General features: G+C 39.6%; 1 protein-coding gene across 3 annotated transcripts in view; it reads right to left on the bottom strand.

Annotated features, from left to right (window-relative positions):
* Positions 1-16578, bottom strand: part of THRB (thyroid hormone receptor beta) — a 125878-nt gene that overhangs the window by 64889 nt on the left and 44411 nt on the right. The window contains exon 1 of one of the 3 annotated variants that reach the window (XM_026841623.1): positions 11354-11382. The exons of the other annotated variants lie outside the window; for them this stretch is intronic. The gene's annotated coding sequence lies outside the window, so the exon portion shown is untranslated. Of the gene's footprint in view, positions 1-11353; positions 11383-16578 lie in introns of those variants that run through there. 3 annotated transcript variants of the gene reach the window in all.

Genomic DNA, 16578 nt, shown 5'->3' with positions numbered 1-16578 from the left:
GAGTTGAGAAAAAAGGTACAAGGGCAGCAAGAAGGACTGTCAAAAAATGACAAAAGGCATAAAAGCAGATGCAAATAAGGTTAACCAGGGCTGCTTGGGGGTATCTATCAGGTGGCCATGCCCTTGACCACTGCAGCCTGTTGGCCTAAACCAGAACAACCAACCAAGCCTCTCGTTCTGGGCACACCATGACTGCCGACCTGCTGGTGCAGTCAGGGAGACTGGGTGGGATGGGTGCAGGGGAAAATCCGAGAAGGGTGGATTGAGCGTCCAGTGTTGCTGTGGTGGTGCCTGTGCCAGGCCTGACAGCATCAGCCTCTTCCTGACCTCCTCCTCCTCCTCCTGTGCACACCAGCAGAAGGAAACCCTCTCCTGCCAACACAGCGTCATCTCCTCAAAATTGCTTCAGCTAAACCAATAGAGGCAGTGGCACTTTTTCACTGGCATAGTTTCATATGTATTAGGGGCTTTGCCAGGATAATTTCACTGGCTAGGAAGGGATGATTATTTTTATATGCCTCTACACAACATATGTATGCTGGCAAAATCATTTGAAGTCACTTCACTGCTTGCCTAGTCCCAAAGAACGAGTTAACACCTTCCAATTCAGTGAGCAGCAGAGCGGGTAATGAAAGTGCATTGCCCATATTTCTTCACAAAAAACCTACATGAAACTATTGCATTCTTACATTGAAAGCATTATTTTTGTAACAATAGGAAATAGGTGAGAACAGAAGACTCCTCCTTTCAAATTGTTTTTTCCACTGGCACTTTTCTAAAATAACCCTTAGATCTTTCTTCAGTTAGTTTCATACAGACAGTTTTCCTTGTAAGTATTACTGTCTTTAGATACTGCACAAATTATCCTTAAAAAGAGTACATAGCCTATTATCCTCACAGACGTACGAATCCAAACACCCCCGCTCAGAGTGTGTGGACTACTGATGCTGATGGGTGAAGCAGCTAAGGCTTAGTTTTCCAGCAGATAGATGTGCTGCCTTCAGGGGCCAACTACACTTCTGAAGTTAGCTTCAAATACGAAGTGAGATAGCAGGGAGAAAAAAGAATTCATCCACAAGAGTCAATATCCTCAAAAATAAAAGGGGAGTCCTACAACTCTCAACTGGAGATAGACAAAAAGAAGAAAAAGTGTCTTGTTCATTAAGGAGAAGACTTAATAAAATCCAGACACCAGCTTGCAGAAAAAACTCTGACTGGCTCCACACCAAGACATCTACAGTAGATATAAACCCATAAACTTCACTAAATATATTGCCTCTTACTCATTATAAGGTTTTTTAATGAAAACCTGTTACATTTTCTCAGAGGCAGCAACTGAATCTCCACTGAACAGCACCTCCTGCGTTCATAGCACATTTACAACTGAGTAAAGCACTGTTCAATGCTACAGATGCAAACGGTTGCACAAAGCTGCCTGGAGAACCTGGAGGCACTGGAGAATCCAGGCACCCCTAGGAAGAATCTGGGATGTTAGCTGTTGCCAGCATTCTTCTTGTTTGTTTTAGCAGCCCACTAGAATATTTAATAGTGCCATACATTTTTTTTAATGCTCTCTCATGAAGAGGGGTATTTTATCCATAGTGCATTTTTTTAATAGGAGCAAGATTTTAAGCTGATAAAGAAAAAGCCCTGTTTGTTGGGATTTGTGCATCACTGAAATAGCCAATAGTTTGGAAGTAGATCAACCCACAAGCAGTGTCAGAAATCACATTTACAAGCTAAATAACATAAAATAACTTGTATGCTTTTTTTGTTGTTACTGCAGTGTGGGGAAAACTGACATGCAGGTAAAACAATTTTGGAGTTTTATTATAAAATACTGAATTCCCAACAGATTTTAAAATAATAAAATGAGATGGAAAGAACTTGCACTGATTAAATTTTTTAAAAAATCAAGATGAATATATGGGCAAATGACTTTCCGTAATTCTCAGGCAGCGGTAATCACAGTTCTCCAGGTTTTTGACCTAAAACTCAGATTTTATTTGGAGCCCAGATATAATATTTGGTAGCTGTACACAAGAATGATCACAAGTGAAGCTCCTCTTTACAATGGTCGTCAGTTCCCTCTTTCACATGGGTTGGATAAAGATGAGATTCCCAACTGAAGTAATTTGACTTTGCAAAGGGAAAAAAAACAACAAGCAGTCTGATCCTGAATCATAGCCTGATCCTGTTCCCATTTAATTCAAGAGAACTTCTACCCACTGCTTATATTCTTCCACAGAAAAGCAGAGATAGCTTAAGGCAGCAGGCAAGGTAGGCAGCAGCCTAGAGCAGAAAGCTGCCTACACCACCCAGGAGAAGATGGAGCGCAGTGCTCATTTGCAATTCCACAGCCCTCACTAGTACACTGTCTCACAACTCAAATGCACTGATTGAGACCAAGGGCTTCAGCTGAAATTTCACCAGGCTATGAGTACACATCATTTATAAGTCTCAGCTGCTCTGGAACTGGATAGCTGATTTCTGAAATATTCTTCCGTCTTACAAAATCTGTATTACCATGCAATTCACCTCCTGAAGAAATTTACATTTTTATGTATTCACCAAATAAAGCCTCACTTGATGCTGGGGAATATTTTTTTCTCAGTATTCTTTCATAGCTGATGGATATTTTGTTCTGGTTTTGTTCTGTTTTTTAAAGCCATGTAAAACAACTCCAGGCTGATTTCAGTTCCACACTGCACAGATTTCTCCCAGAAAAGACTGACATTTTTATTTCTGTGGTCTCAGGGAATATTTAACTATTTTATAATTAAAAAAAGAACAGCTTCAGCAGGGATACTGAGAGACCCCCACCGTGGGCAACACTACCTACCTAGCAAGGAGACGCAGAGTCGAAGATCAAATCAGAGAAGATGAGAGACGAGAATAGGAAAGCCTCAGTGCTGCAAAACCCATCTGTGGTGCATAGGGCATTTCCTCCTGCTTTCGGGAGACAGGGACAGATCTGATTTGCCTGGCTCCAGAAGTGTGCACTGTCAGCCCAAATTCACTAGTTTAGGGGTGGGACTTAGCTTCCACTCCTCTCCAAGGCATCTCTCACTATGGGCAGCTGGAGCGGGTTCATGTATAAGCGCCATAAGGAACCCCGAGATCTAAGCCTGAAATAACCTTCAGATGCTGAGAAATAGGTGTTGCAAAGCAAAAGCTTCATGCATTTACCTACAAAGGACTCCTGCACTGTGCTTAAGTGTTTTAATCTCCAAATAAAGTCACTGGTCCCTCCAGTGTGCAGGTGCTCAGCTCCTTGAAGGAACATAGGATAAAGCCCATATTCAGTTTGTTAGTCTTCTTTCATCCCCCCTTCATATAGACTCCTAACGTTTCATCCTTCTGGTCTTCCTTAAGAGTCAGGAAATATAAAGAAATCAGTGGGTGTTTTTAAACACTTTAGTTGCCAAAGTATGACTTGAATGGTTATAATATGTGATTCAACTCAAGTGAGTTTCTCCGTGTCCTCACCATTTCAAGATTACCCGAAAGATTACACTTCTTTAGAGCTGTTTGTATCACCAAATCAGAAACTTCAAATGAAAATCTGGTATTTGCAAATCCCTAGTCAGAAACCATAGCAAGTGTCATTAGCTTTCCAAACAATAGCATGTAGAAAACAATTTCACCAATAAGGACGAACACTTAGCAGGAATCCATTGATCAGAAGGCATTGGAATTACTATTATTTAATTTAGGGGGTTTATGTTATAATAATTTTTAAATTTTTTGTTAAGGTCACAAGAGTACTGCCAGGGGCTTTAACTAAGAAAAAAACATTCTTGGCTGTTGCTAAGAGAACTTGGAACATTTCTGGAAGGCAGCATATTCTGATCTGTCTTTCCACATGGGAATTTTCACCTGGAAGGTCAACAGCAGATCTCCCCTTTAGGGCTTCACTCTTAGCAATGGTCAGTCCACAGCCATCTGCATGAATCCTGATTTGCAAACATAAACCTGAAGTTTTTGCATACTTCTGTAGCTGGTTGCAAAGGATTTTCATTTCAGTATAATGCCACATTACTTAGCATGTGCTAACGCTCTCACTCCTTCTCTGTATTGCTATTACAAGTCAGTCTGCTGGTAAGGAAATCTGGGTTCGTTAATCTTGCCAATACTCTGCACTGTGTCATGCGCTGCTCATTAGGAACCACAGGCAACCAGACTGTCTCAGCTGATCAGTTATAAAAGTCACAGGAGCCTTTCCCATCTCGCTGGTAATAAAGACATGAAGTCTGCCACTATCACAATTCTCTTCAGAACAATAAAAGCAGCAAGTGCTAATTAAATAAGGTGCCACGGTAGGCTGTACAGCAAACAGCATTCAGAATGAACGCTGGAGTGTGAAGGGCGGAAAGCTTGCTTCCTCTTTCCAGGAAACATAGTAGAAAGTTAAACACCGAATAACGTCTCTGAAATAGTACAATCTGCATGTATTTTCACAATTTGTGCATAGCAATGAAACATCCTTAAGCCTCGACTTAAGAACTTAATTGCAGCTTTCAATGGGCTTTTAGCATTTTGACAAGTCTGAAGTTCATTCTTTCGATGCAGACATCAGCTCCAGTCCACCAGTGGATTTACTTTCTCTGTCCATATGGACACACTAGCAGGGTGGGTACTGCCTGCAATTCATGAGCAAGATTTGCAGTAAGTGCAGGGTGAAGTACAGATGGACAGAAAAGGTTTCATCTTACAGGGTTTTATATAAACTCTGGTGTACTAGAGGTTACCTATCAGGACTATTATAGCAGGTCTTGCATGAGACAAAGCAAACTCCTCACTATGTGGGACTGAGGGAGATTTGCTACTATGTCTCTTGTAAATCCAGGCCCATTTATGCTACCTTCAAATGCCACACCTACCCTAAGCAACCTCTTCTATTGCTCATCTATTCCTTTAATTAGAGCATTTTTCCCAGTACAGAGTTCTCTTACTGTAAATTCAACTCCCAGTGTCCTGCTATATCCACAAGAAATGCTGGCTTTCTCTTTTCTTTGCAGCTAACTTCTTTGCATTTCATGAGAAATATTATCACGGTCTTCCCAATCATCTTTTTGTAAAGCCAAGCATCTACGCTTCGCTAACACTAACATCAAACTCAAGCTTCCTAAGCCTTTGATATTTCTTGTTACTCTCATCTAGACTCTCTCCCGTTGCTCATTATCTCTCCTACAATACAAAACCCACCTGGAATCTCAGCAGGACAACGTAGTTATGTACATATTTTTCAGTCATTACTTAGGGCAATCCATACATTAACTATTCCAGGTTATTTCCTCTGCGGTAAATCTGCTTTCAGTTTAAATTAAATTATGTAGAGATCCCACTGAAAGAGGAACAGAAGTGTCCAGTTATGCAGCTCACCTGGAGTAGCTACTTCATCTCAAGTTTTTAGCTGGCATTTTTCCAAATTAATGTTGTCAGTATGTGCACACACACAAATGTATGCATTCTCCCATTTCAGACCTGATGTCTGGATCTATCCTTCATGAGATGATTAAACTTTCAACAGTTCTGCACTTTAGTGACAGCTATCAAAGACAGAAGGAGAATGTCAGTCAGCATTTCTGAAAATAAGAGTTAGCTTTGCAAGACCATCTTTTTCAGCTATCTGGGCTCTATCTAGATTTATTTTTATTACTGTAATGAACATTTTTATTATTGTAATGGATTAGATGTCATTATTGTTCACCTATGAATATATTTAAATGAAGTCTTAAATGTTATTTTACAGGATTAATCAACACCAATTTTCGTTCACAGTGCAGAAAAGGTCAGTATGCAAATTTAATATGCTAAAAATGGATCTGCTCTGAGTAATGCCCAATCAAGTTAATGAAACTACATCCTGAAGACAAAGTTTAGCTTTTTGTTTTACCTCTGATATTTTGAAACTGTTCTACAGACTAACGCGTGATTCAAAATGTCAGGGAGAAAAATGAGAAATTAAGTAATGCAGAAATAACATTTTCTTTCATTATGCACAATCTATTTATACAGTGGCAATTTCTGCATTACTTTTTCCATGAAAAAAACACACTGATTATCAATCAAAGTTTATTCTGCTTTTCTTCAACGTCAATCTTTTTCTATTTAAATTGGAGTATATATGTAAATTGTAACATTACTTATTACTTCTATATATATATTAAATGAACATTAGAACATTAGCATAACCTATCTTTTTTTGTATCAGGGAAGCAATAATAATCTTTCAAACTATTTGAAAGCAACTACATAATTCTGAAGAGCAGTCTGGTCAGTATGATCTTGAACCTTTTGCAGGTGACAAAGAATTTTGTGATTTTTTTTTGTTGTTAGAAATTGGGAGCTTGTAACATCATATAAAACCATAAGCAAAATGATCCAAAGACAAATGACTTAATGAATTCAAGATCAGAATATGTTTCTTCTATTAAATATCTGAAATCTTCAGATGGATGGGGATGGAAAAGTGGAAATAATTGTGTGGTATGCATACCGCACTTAATGTGCAAGTTTGTAACTAAGAGAACAACTGAAATACACACAAAATATGTAATAGTTATCGTACCTGCGAAGTACCTATGGCAAACTGCTTAATTTTACATATTTATGGACATAATGCTGGTGCTTAATACCTACAGGAACAAGTTTTCCTGGGTAAAATCGCTCAGCAATAAAAGAGAATTTGATAGGTTTAACAGTTTTATCCACATCCATCTGAATCCACCCATTAAAAAAGTCCTTTGAGACTAACACATCCCGGAATAAAACATAATGGGAGACAGGCATGCTACATAACTTTCCCCAGCTGAACCATCCTTATTTATTAACGAGGGCTTCTGTTCAGCATAAAGCTACTCACATTTGTCATTCTTCCCAGCATGAGATTTCATACAGATTGGGCTTGTTTTATTTTTCAGATACGCTCTCAGTATTTTTTCTTTAATTACCAGTAAGATTAACTGCTAGGTCCTTCCATCAAAATGTTACTGTATTGAGATGCATTAATACTGGAAAAATAGAAAGGAATAAAATTCTATCTATCTATCTATCTATCTATCTATCTATCTATCTATCTATCTATCTATCTATCTACATTTGTTCTTCAGTATTACAGGAGTTCTAGATCATGTCAGAAAAAGATGCATCTAAGGATGGCAAATACTGTGCTGTTATATGTGCTCTAGAATTACAGACAGGAAATTCTCACAGGTCAAAACAAAGATCACATCACTTGGATGAAGTCCTGTGTAGATTGAAACATGAAGAATATGGCATTTTTCTCTGTCCTCTTCCTAAAAATTCCAAATGTTTGTTTTTGACATCTGATGGGCATTCAGCTGTTATCTTCATGAAAGCATCTATTAAAAAGAGCACTTTCTTCTGATGTGGTTGCAAGTCCTCTATGACTGCAATTCTTTTCCTTCAACAAATCTTATTTACTGTCACTGAATTTCCTCTGCCATCTTATTACACAGTCACACTCAGTACTGTCAGATCCTTCTACAACTCTTTTCAGTTGACTCTAGCACTGTCAGCAAGCTTTATTACTTCAATATTAACCCTCTTTTCCATATGTTGAACCACCCAGGCACTTGGACTGATGCCTATGGGACTACATTGGTGACTTCCCTTCATTGTAAAACTTTGACCATTCACTCCCTGTTGCTTCCTAACTTTTAACCTGATACTAATTCCATGACAAGAGTTTCCATTTCATCGCACGGCAGCTTTAATTCTTTGTAATCTTTCAGGAAAGAGCCCTGTTGAAAACTTCTGGAAATCCAAGTAGTTTATAACTGGATCACATTATTTCTCCAAATCATTGACTCCCTTGGAGAACCAGGCAGGACTTAAGAATTTTGACCTCTCCCTGTTAAGCCATGCTGTTTAGCCTGCATGATGAACAACACGATCCTAAAGTATAACTGATTCCCTGTTCCCATTCATTCTATGCTGCAGCACTAAACTGTAGCTGTGGTTTGATAGCACTCATCATCCTGATCAGCTCTTTATGCACATGTAACAGAGTTTGGCTGTCAGCAAATGAATGGTTATGCATTTCGGAAAAAATCTTTTTTACAAGATCATTATTTCCCATATCAGTTTTTTCTTTCCTTCCTTGTACATTTCAATAAAAATGAATGGGAGGTGTGGGAGAGAGGAGAAAGCTCTCAAAATGGAGAAGGTAACTTTTTAGAGTTCATTGCAAAAGAAACCAACAAATCTAATACCAATGGTGTAGCCCAAATTGAGGGCTTCCAAGCTCACAGGTGACTTCAAAGCTTCAGGGGACAGAGGAGAAGGGCATTTCCAATGCAATTCCCTAAGGTTTATTTAAATAAGGTTTACTGGAGTGGCCAATCCACTCCACCACACCCTCCCTCCCTCTGCCCCATACCTTTTGCCTGTCAGATGGCTTTCACCCAGCCCAACAGGGACACCAAAGTCTGAAAATCCTGCAGGTTCTGGCAAGCCCCGTGGCAAGATGAGAGCTGGACATGAGGGAATAGAAGCTGGTGGTGTCTCCCTCGAGTGGGAAGCTGGGAGGAGTGGAGCACCCATTGCTGCAGCCAGGCACCCAGAGGAGGAGGACACCATGGCAGCACCCCTGGGGTCGCCCTCAATGCAGCTAGGACGGAATGGGGTGTAGTGCACTGTTTCATGGGTTTTTACATAGTTTCTTCCCACACCTGACAAAAATCCTTCCTGCTGCTGACATGTTTGTTGCTGGAGTCTTGTTAGACAAAGTTTCAAGAAAACCCAGTTTGGGGAACAGGGCTCATGCACCCCCTGGACCTGCAGCCTCTCAGGGAAGCTGAAATTTAAGTGCAGCTGGGAACCCTGGGCTGTCTAGGCACAGCTGTGGGGTGCAGGACCACCAGCTCCTGACAGTCTGGGAGCATGTCCTATCCACTGGCTTAGGCAACACCAGGCACCTCACTATGGAGTAGTCTGTCAGGAATAAAAACAGGGTCATCAGGAAACTGTCCCCTGGGTCTAGCACAGGCTTACCTAACCCAATAGGTTTTGAATTGAACTCTTCATTCAGAAAATTGTAGCTTTCCATTTAAAATTTCATCCTGACATTCCATTAACAAAGCTCCAACATATTTTACCTCATGCTCTCGCATAGCAATAAAGCAGTTTTGTCACAGCATATCTGACACTGGAGCGGTAGGTATAGGCTGATGATTTAATATTGCGCTTTTACTGTCATGGCTAAAGAATTTTGGCTGGCTGGTAAAGCGGATAGCAGACAAAGGCCAAAGTACAGTTACTCACACCCTGTTTTATGGTTTGGTTTTTCTCATGTTATGACATGAGATGCAAGAAACACAGCACAAAGGGTTCTATCTGCTAGAACAGAGAAATGCAGCATTCCTACCACAGGAGAAAAATCCATTGTGATATTCCCGTAAGTATTAAAATACTTATCTTTTGAGACACTTATAACTATTGTAATATATTCATAGATACATATATATATGACACAGACAAAACCAGAGAAATCTTATGTCTTATTCTAGATAACACTTGCAACATACTAAAAATAGTTTGCGTGTATCATACTATATGCAACCAGGATGTCCTTTTAAAAGTGACTGCATTGTTACGGATTCATGTTCATCCAAATAAATTATAAAGAGATCAGCTACTGCTTATTGGAAGGAGTATTTTTTCCTGGCTTTATAATTTAAAAAAATAATTCTTATGGATCAATCCTGGTAAAAATACTTGAAAGCAGGAATATAAAAGCCACAGCCACCTTTCCTAAAGATGTTTTCCAAGCAAAATCCAGGTTCCAGTTCTCTGTATTCTAATGTTGGCAGACAGTTACTTTTCTGGTAACAGTCTGAACAAGATCCCAAATCTAAAAAAATAACAACCTCTAAGAATATTCAGGTCTAGAAATGCATGTTCCACTAGAACTTTGACCTTCTTCAATTGTATATACATTTTTCAAGAAAGTGAAGGCAAGGTCTGAGCAAATCAAAGTACAAAATTGGAAGCAGGGGGGGAGGGAAACGCTTCCACAGATTAAACTACTACACACTGCAGATTTTGCATAGACCCGCAAATAGGTAGGTCAGAAAACAAAAACACATGAAAGAGTTGAAAAGTGAAACAATGTAGGTTTTAGGAGCCAAGATTAATCATCTCTCTTTCCTTTGAAAAAGAGCATTCCAAAAAAGCATCACCAAAATGCAAGTAAGACACCACAATAAAAAGATGCATCATGTACCAACAAATAGTCAGTGTTTGAAGAGACATCACAAAAACTGCATCACAGCCTTATTGAAATAGATACTTAATCCCACAGACAATCCTTAGTTTAACTGGGTACAAATAGAAGTGGTTTGGATGTCACTTTATGTTCAGCTCACAAAAATACAAAAATAGGCATTTGACTCTTTTTTTAATTCCTGCTGTTAACAAATCCAGAAGAAATAGAGATTTTGCTCTTTTGGTACATCAATGCATATTTTTGCTATGTTAACCTGAAAGAATTTGTCATCCTGTATCTTTGAGCTGCACACATATCAGAGAGATAAATATCATAGATAAAAATGAACCTGTTTTAGAAACAGACTTTCTGCAATCACAAGCAGAGAGTTAACTTTTTACTTTCCAAATCACAAAATGTTAAATACTGAAATATTCTTTGAAATGTTAACATTTGATTTTTTAAAATAGCATCCTCAGAGACTTCACAACTTTCACTTTAACTTGAGGGTAGTAGGTTACAGCAACTTTTATTGCTTCACTGGACATAGTACTTTTTTATGTGTGCTTTTGTTCTGCCAGAATTGCCTCAGTATATATGAATAAGTTTGGGGGGTGGGTTGCGTTTTTTTGTTTTGTTTTAAAGAATGCATATACATTTAAATGAATGCTTTTGCTTTCTGCTTTGGTTTTCAATGAGCAGAATTTCTGACCATGCAGCGTCTTGCTATTGTTCCTGTCGGTACCCACCACATCTGCTCCACAGAACTTCCCAAATTTATTTGTTTTTCCTGTAAATCACGTTGTATTTGTATGCAAACCTTACACAGAACTGAAAAGAATTTAATGAAATGTCCTCAACAGCCCATCACAGAGCCCGGCTCCGCGTGTGAGAAGGTGGCAGTGATCTGACCCTGGCTGGGCTCTGTATTTGCCTCTCCCTGCCTCATTCTGGCAGAAGAGAGCCCACCCAAAAACTGCTGGCTTCTCTTTTCCAAAAAGATCTCTAAATGCCACATCTTGAAAAGCATGAAGAGGAAACATACATTTAGAAACTGTTTCACTGGCTGCAGCAGAGCCTGCAAAGCAGCAACGGAGAAAAAGAAAAGAGAGGACTCACCAAGATACATCCTGACGTAGGGAGAACAGTTTGGGTAGCAACCCTCAAGAGTCTGGAAGTTAATACTCTGCTTCTCTCCTCTTTTCCTTTCTCAGTCCCCCCCACTCCTAATTTCCCCATTTAAGGGAGAAAATAACAAGGCAGAAGACGCCAAGAGACTTTCATGACATAAACAATAAGGCCTTCCTGTGCCAACATTTCCTTTAAAAACACTTGCCAATAAAGCTCCTGGAGGCCAGCGAGAGAAAGAAATGCCGAAACAGCCGTGACATGAACTTGGCATATTTTCTGACTCACTCTCTTCCCTTGAGACAATCCCTCCAAGAGAATGCTGAAGGATAATGGGAAAAGAAAATTTCTTCCAGTGAGAAGGACTTCAGCTGCCCGTGCTATACAAGAAAACTGCCAATTAACTTTATTTCTGTTTACCTACAGCCTCGCTCACGCAGCCACCTCCGTTGCCATGTTTCCTGACTCACACACTCATGTTTGCACATTCATCTTGTAATCCTGATGTCTGAGAAAGGCAAGGAGACTTAAAAAAAAATAATAATACCCTGAGAATCCCTGACTCCAAGTAATTTCTGAACAGCAGGGAGAATGGTCAATAACTGATAAAGGGTAGCCAAACACTTGGCCGGTTCATATACTAAATCCAAATTTCCTTTTTCCTTATCCCTGCCATTTATACTTATTTTATAATATTTTTTTAGTGCCAGATATGCTAGTCTATAAAACATTAAGGATGCTCATGTATCTTGTGTATCTGTAATGAAAGATTGTGAAGATTATTTTGTTTTGTTAATCAATCTCATTTTGAGTAATACCATGTTTTCAAAACTAAATGGCATGTTAAAACCCAGAAATTAAAGTATCTTTGGAAATCAGCATCTGACGCGCACAAACATGCATTCACTCACTCCTGGGGTACAGCTGTCCCCTGCCAGAAGTCCTCATGGGCAGGAACATAGGGGTTCAGCCGTGTCCTCTTATCTGCAACTTCGTCTTCACCTCCAGTGCGAGGGGACGCTCCCAGGAGGCTGGAGCCCAGCTCCCGCAGGAGGGGACGGGCAGGAGGCAAGCCAGTGTCATGCTGATGGCAGGGGGCAACAGGACTGCTCCTCCACCTCGAAGCAGCTCTTGACTGCCTCGGGGCAGGGGCAGGCAGGCAAAACGCACCTCTGGCCAGGCTTTGCTCCAAGGCTATCACCCTGCTGTACTAGACAGGGCAGCAAAGCCCCATCTTGTTCGAAGACAGACCAAGCAGAAATTTGTGCTGTTTGGGGGGTGGTTCTTTGATTACTGGTCTCAGTCTTTTGGTGCAGAGACATCACCTCTTCCTTCCACATGTACCCGACTCAGGGGACTGTGCAAAGATCCATCTATCCCTCTGTGCGATCCCTGCACCCTGTTACTGAGTTAGCTCATGCTCGCTCTCTGTTTCTAAGAAGGCAGCGAGCACTGCCAAGTGCTCCTCACTCGGCTAAGGGTTGTTATTGTTGCTGGGGTTTCTTCGGTTTTGCATTCAACTCCTTAGATTAGCATCAGGGTATCACATATCAAAATAACCACTAGTGAGGATTTGCTGGCCTGCTCAGAGTGAGGGTTCACCATACCTACAGCTGCATAATTTTACCGTAATGTAGTCTGATATCATACACCCCTGGTTTCTACTTTCTAATAACTTGCTGCTTTAGCACTTGGGCTTATGTCACACTCGGCAAGTCTCCTGACTCTCCTCTAAGAGCCTGTCTATCCCTGAAGACCCTCAGCAATCATATCTAAGCCAGTGCCACCAGATGCGTAATTTTGGTTTGGGTTTTTTAGTGGATTTTTTTTCTTTTTGGCAATCCCAGCTAGTATGGCTCTGATGGTAAAATACTGTAGTATGCCACAATGTATATAATTTACGTTAGGAGTTATCTAATAGCTCACCTTTACTCCATCAAGATCGTTGAGCACCTCGTCAAGACACACAGACACACACAGTGCAAGCTTCTTTTTTCTTAACCATCTTTTTCTGCCCACTCGCAAAGCTAACACTGGTTTGTTTTTAGGTTTGTTTTCATCAAAACCTGAGAAAATATGTGTTTTTTTGTAACACCACCAGGGCAAGCCATCTGTGGTTGGCTGGCAAACTCTAAAATTCAGGGCTGGAGCAGAAATATTTAGGAGTCAAAAAAAGCTGACTTGCTCAAGAAATTAAAGCCCTTCTGACAATCTTCCAAAGAGCCCCTGAGGAAAAGGGAGGGAACCAGAGAGACTCAAGGAAAATGGATGGGAGCCCAGTGTGGAGATTCAGGCCAGAATGGTTCCAGGCCAAGAAGGAAGGCTGGCAAGTAGACAAATACAGGCTTTCATAGGCAGCATTGTAAACAAGACATTAAAAATATTAATCCATTTAGATTTCAAGCACCAAGATGAGATTTACTTAAGAAGCAGAATTATGCTGGTAATGGCTCCTCAAACATTTCAGCTGAATGTCAAAACTTTTGCTCAGCTGTATCAAGTGAAAATACAAGGAGCTGTTGACACTACAATATTCAAACATTCAATCGTATGGCAGGGCTGGAAAAACACAGAGGAAGGCAAAGGAATGCATGAGCCTTGAGCAGAAACTCAAGCCCTTGCAAGGAAACTGCATTCACAAATTATTTTTACCTCCATTTCTATACCAAAATAATAAATTGAAGGAGTGAAATAATTTCTTAAAACCAACCTTTCTTTCAGAAATCTTTTCAAATAAAACATAATTACTTCTACTGAAATACTTTGTTTTCAAGTAGAAGCAGTCATCTAGAACAGATTGTCTTCTTGCGTGAGAGAAAGTTTAAGTAAAATTTGAACACCTAGGACTTTTTAAAAAGTTTCTTCTCTCCTACAGGAATCAGCATGTGTCCCCTTTTCCCCTTAGAAAACATACATTTATTCTAAATGACTATTTTAATTTGTTTAAAAAAATGTATCGGAAAAGTAATTTTCCCTCAAAGCAGACAGGCATTCAGGACAACTGAAGTACAGAAACACAGAAGAAACACATGCTTTTTGATGCACATGGTAACTGTCATGTCACCTTAAGCCTGACACGACCAGGAGACTCACAAAGCTTCTTCTACATGCTGGTGAGTAGGGTTCACAAGCTTATCTACCAAGGGACAAGTGTGTCAGGGGAGGCCCACAGAGAAAAACAAGTGCCTTAAACAATGAGCTGCAGTCATTTTATGGGATTCAGGAACTGAGAGAGACATGAATCGGGTTAAAGGAAAGACTAATATTTCTTGAATTAGCGAGGTTGACCCCTCATGGAAGTCCATGTGCACAGTCTGTGTTCAAGAGAGGTCTTTTTCCCCTCTCAGTAGAACTGACAATCATTGTAAAATGCCACATGTAGAGGGACTGAGATATCTCCATTCAACACACTAGGGGCATTCTAAAGAAAAGGCTAACATTCTCCATTACCTTTAGTCACATAAAAAAAGCATTAACTTAATAAAAAGGATAGAACAGCATCCCATCTCTTGTAACCTAGGATATACTATACACCCCTCAGAATTATATTTCTTACCAGGTTTCCAAAAAAAGAACCAAAATGAAAAGGTAAAAAAAACCCACTAAGCTCTTTTCCTTGCTTCTATCTGTAGCAACTCATAAACTTATCTTAAGCTTTCTGCAGTATCTGAAATGGAAGATCTGAGCAAAGGAAAAACTCAAAACACGATTAAAGAAGGAATAACTTCATTCTGCTTAGGAGTGAAAAAACTAGATTAAAGTTTAGAGAATCTGAAATTTTATAACAGTTTAAACATTTAAATGCAAATGAAAGTAGCAACACATGAATTACAGAAATTCTGTAGCACTCCTGAACTTATGAATCATACTATGAAATTTGCTTTCTGCACTTTCAATGTAACCAGAATGAAATACTGGCACCTCAGATATTTTGAAATGATACACAAGCAGCACATTTAATAGGATTGATTTTAATAAGTTAGCATTCTATCTCAGATGCATCTGTTTCAAAATGTACTAGCTGAAGGTATTTTTATGAAAGCTATTTGCCTATTACATACCACAACCAGTGCAACTGCACAGTCCAGGGAGGCATTTTCATCACACAAAATGAGAAGCCATTAGCAAAACACTGCTTGGCAAACAGTAGCTCACACACTGAAGCTGCAATATTATCGCGGCTTTCCTACATATTAAGCATAGGACTATGTTCAAAGTAAACATGTGGTCATAATTAAATAATAATTATGACTAACATTTGTGTAACACCATTCATCCAAATAGTTTAAAGCACTAGGTAAACCTGTAAACAATGGGTCTAATCCTGCCCCCTTTACTCACATAATACCATGCAGTTCAAATGGACTACGTAGATCTTGTCTACACACAGACTTAATTGTTCTCAATTAACTCCATGTGTCAACACTCATTCCAGTGAGTCTTGTTCCTGTTTAGCTTAATTCTCTTACTGCTTACTACCAGGTGAAAGTACTGTTTCTACACTCTCACTGATTTAACATCACTCTTACAGACACTTTCCTACATGGATCCCACGGGGCTTTTCAAATCTCAGTGCAGCCTCACTTCTCCTAGGGGCTACTAATATGACAAATATTCTTCTACAGATGAGGAAGTTAACTTGTTGTTAGTATGCTTAAGGGATTGACCATCGCATCTGACTTGCATCTGTAAATCCAGGACATACAATTTCTATTCTCATACCTTAAATCACACAAACAGCCCTCCTCAGCCATCATGCTCCAGAGTAAAACCACAGGAAATGGTAAGAACAGGAAAATTCTGCAGTTTCTAAAAATAAAATATATTTGGAAATAGACATGCTCAAACCACTTTTATGAATCTGTGGTACAAACTATGTCTGTTACAGAGACCCAAAGTTGCTAAATGTTTTTTTGGGGGGTTGGTGGTTTGTTTTTTTTTTTTTAAATCATGAAGAACTTGTAGACCTTCCTGACATTTTGGTGTCAGTCTGCCTTGACAGTCAAGCAACAGGAGAACAAGGCGAGAGACCAGGAATACCTGAGTCAGATTTCATTTTGGCTCTGCTATGGACAGTTACTTAACTTTGCTTCAGCTGCAGTACCTGTAAATCAAGCCAAACAATCCCTTTCTTTTATGGATCTTTTGAAATTCATGAAAATCCCTATGACCCTTTGAAGACAAACACTGTTCGCTAGTGTTAGCTATTACTTAGC

Source organism: Athene cunicularia, assembly GCF_003259725.1.
Source record: "Athene cunicularia isolate RWA chromosome 2 unlocalized genomic scaffold, athCun1 chr2_part1, whole genome shotgun sequence".
Classification (NCBI taxonomy): Eukaryota; Metazoa; Chordata; class Aves; order Strigiformes; family Strigidae; genus Athene; species Athene cunicularia.
This window is presented reverse-complemented; position numbering and strand designations above follow the sequence as displayed.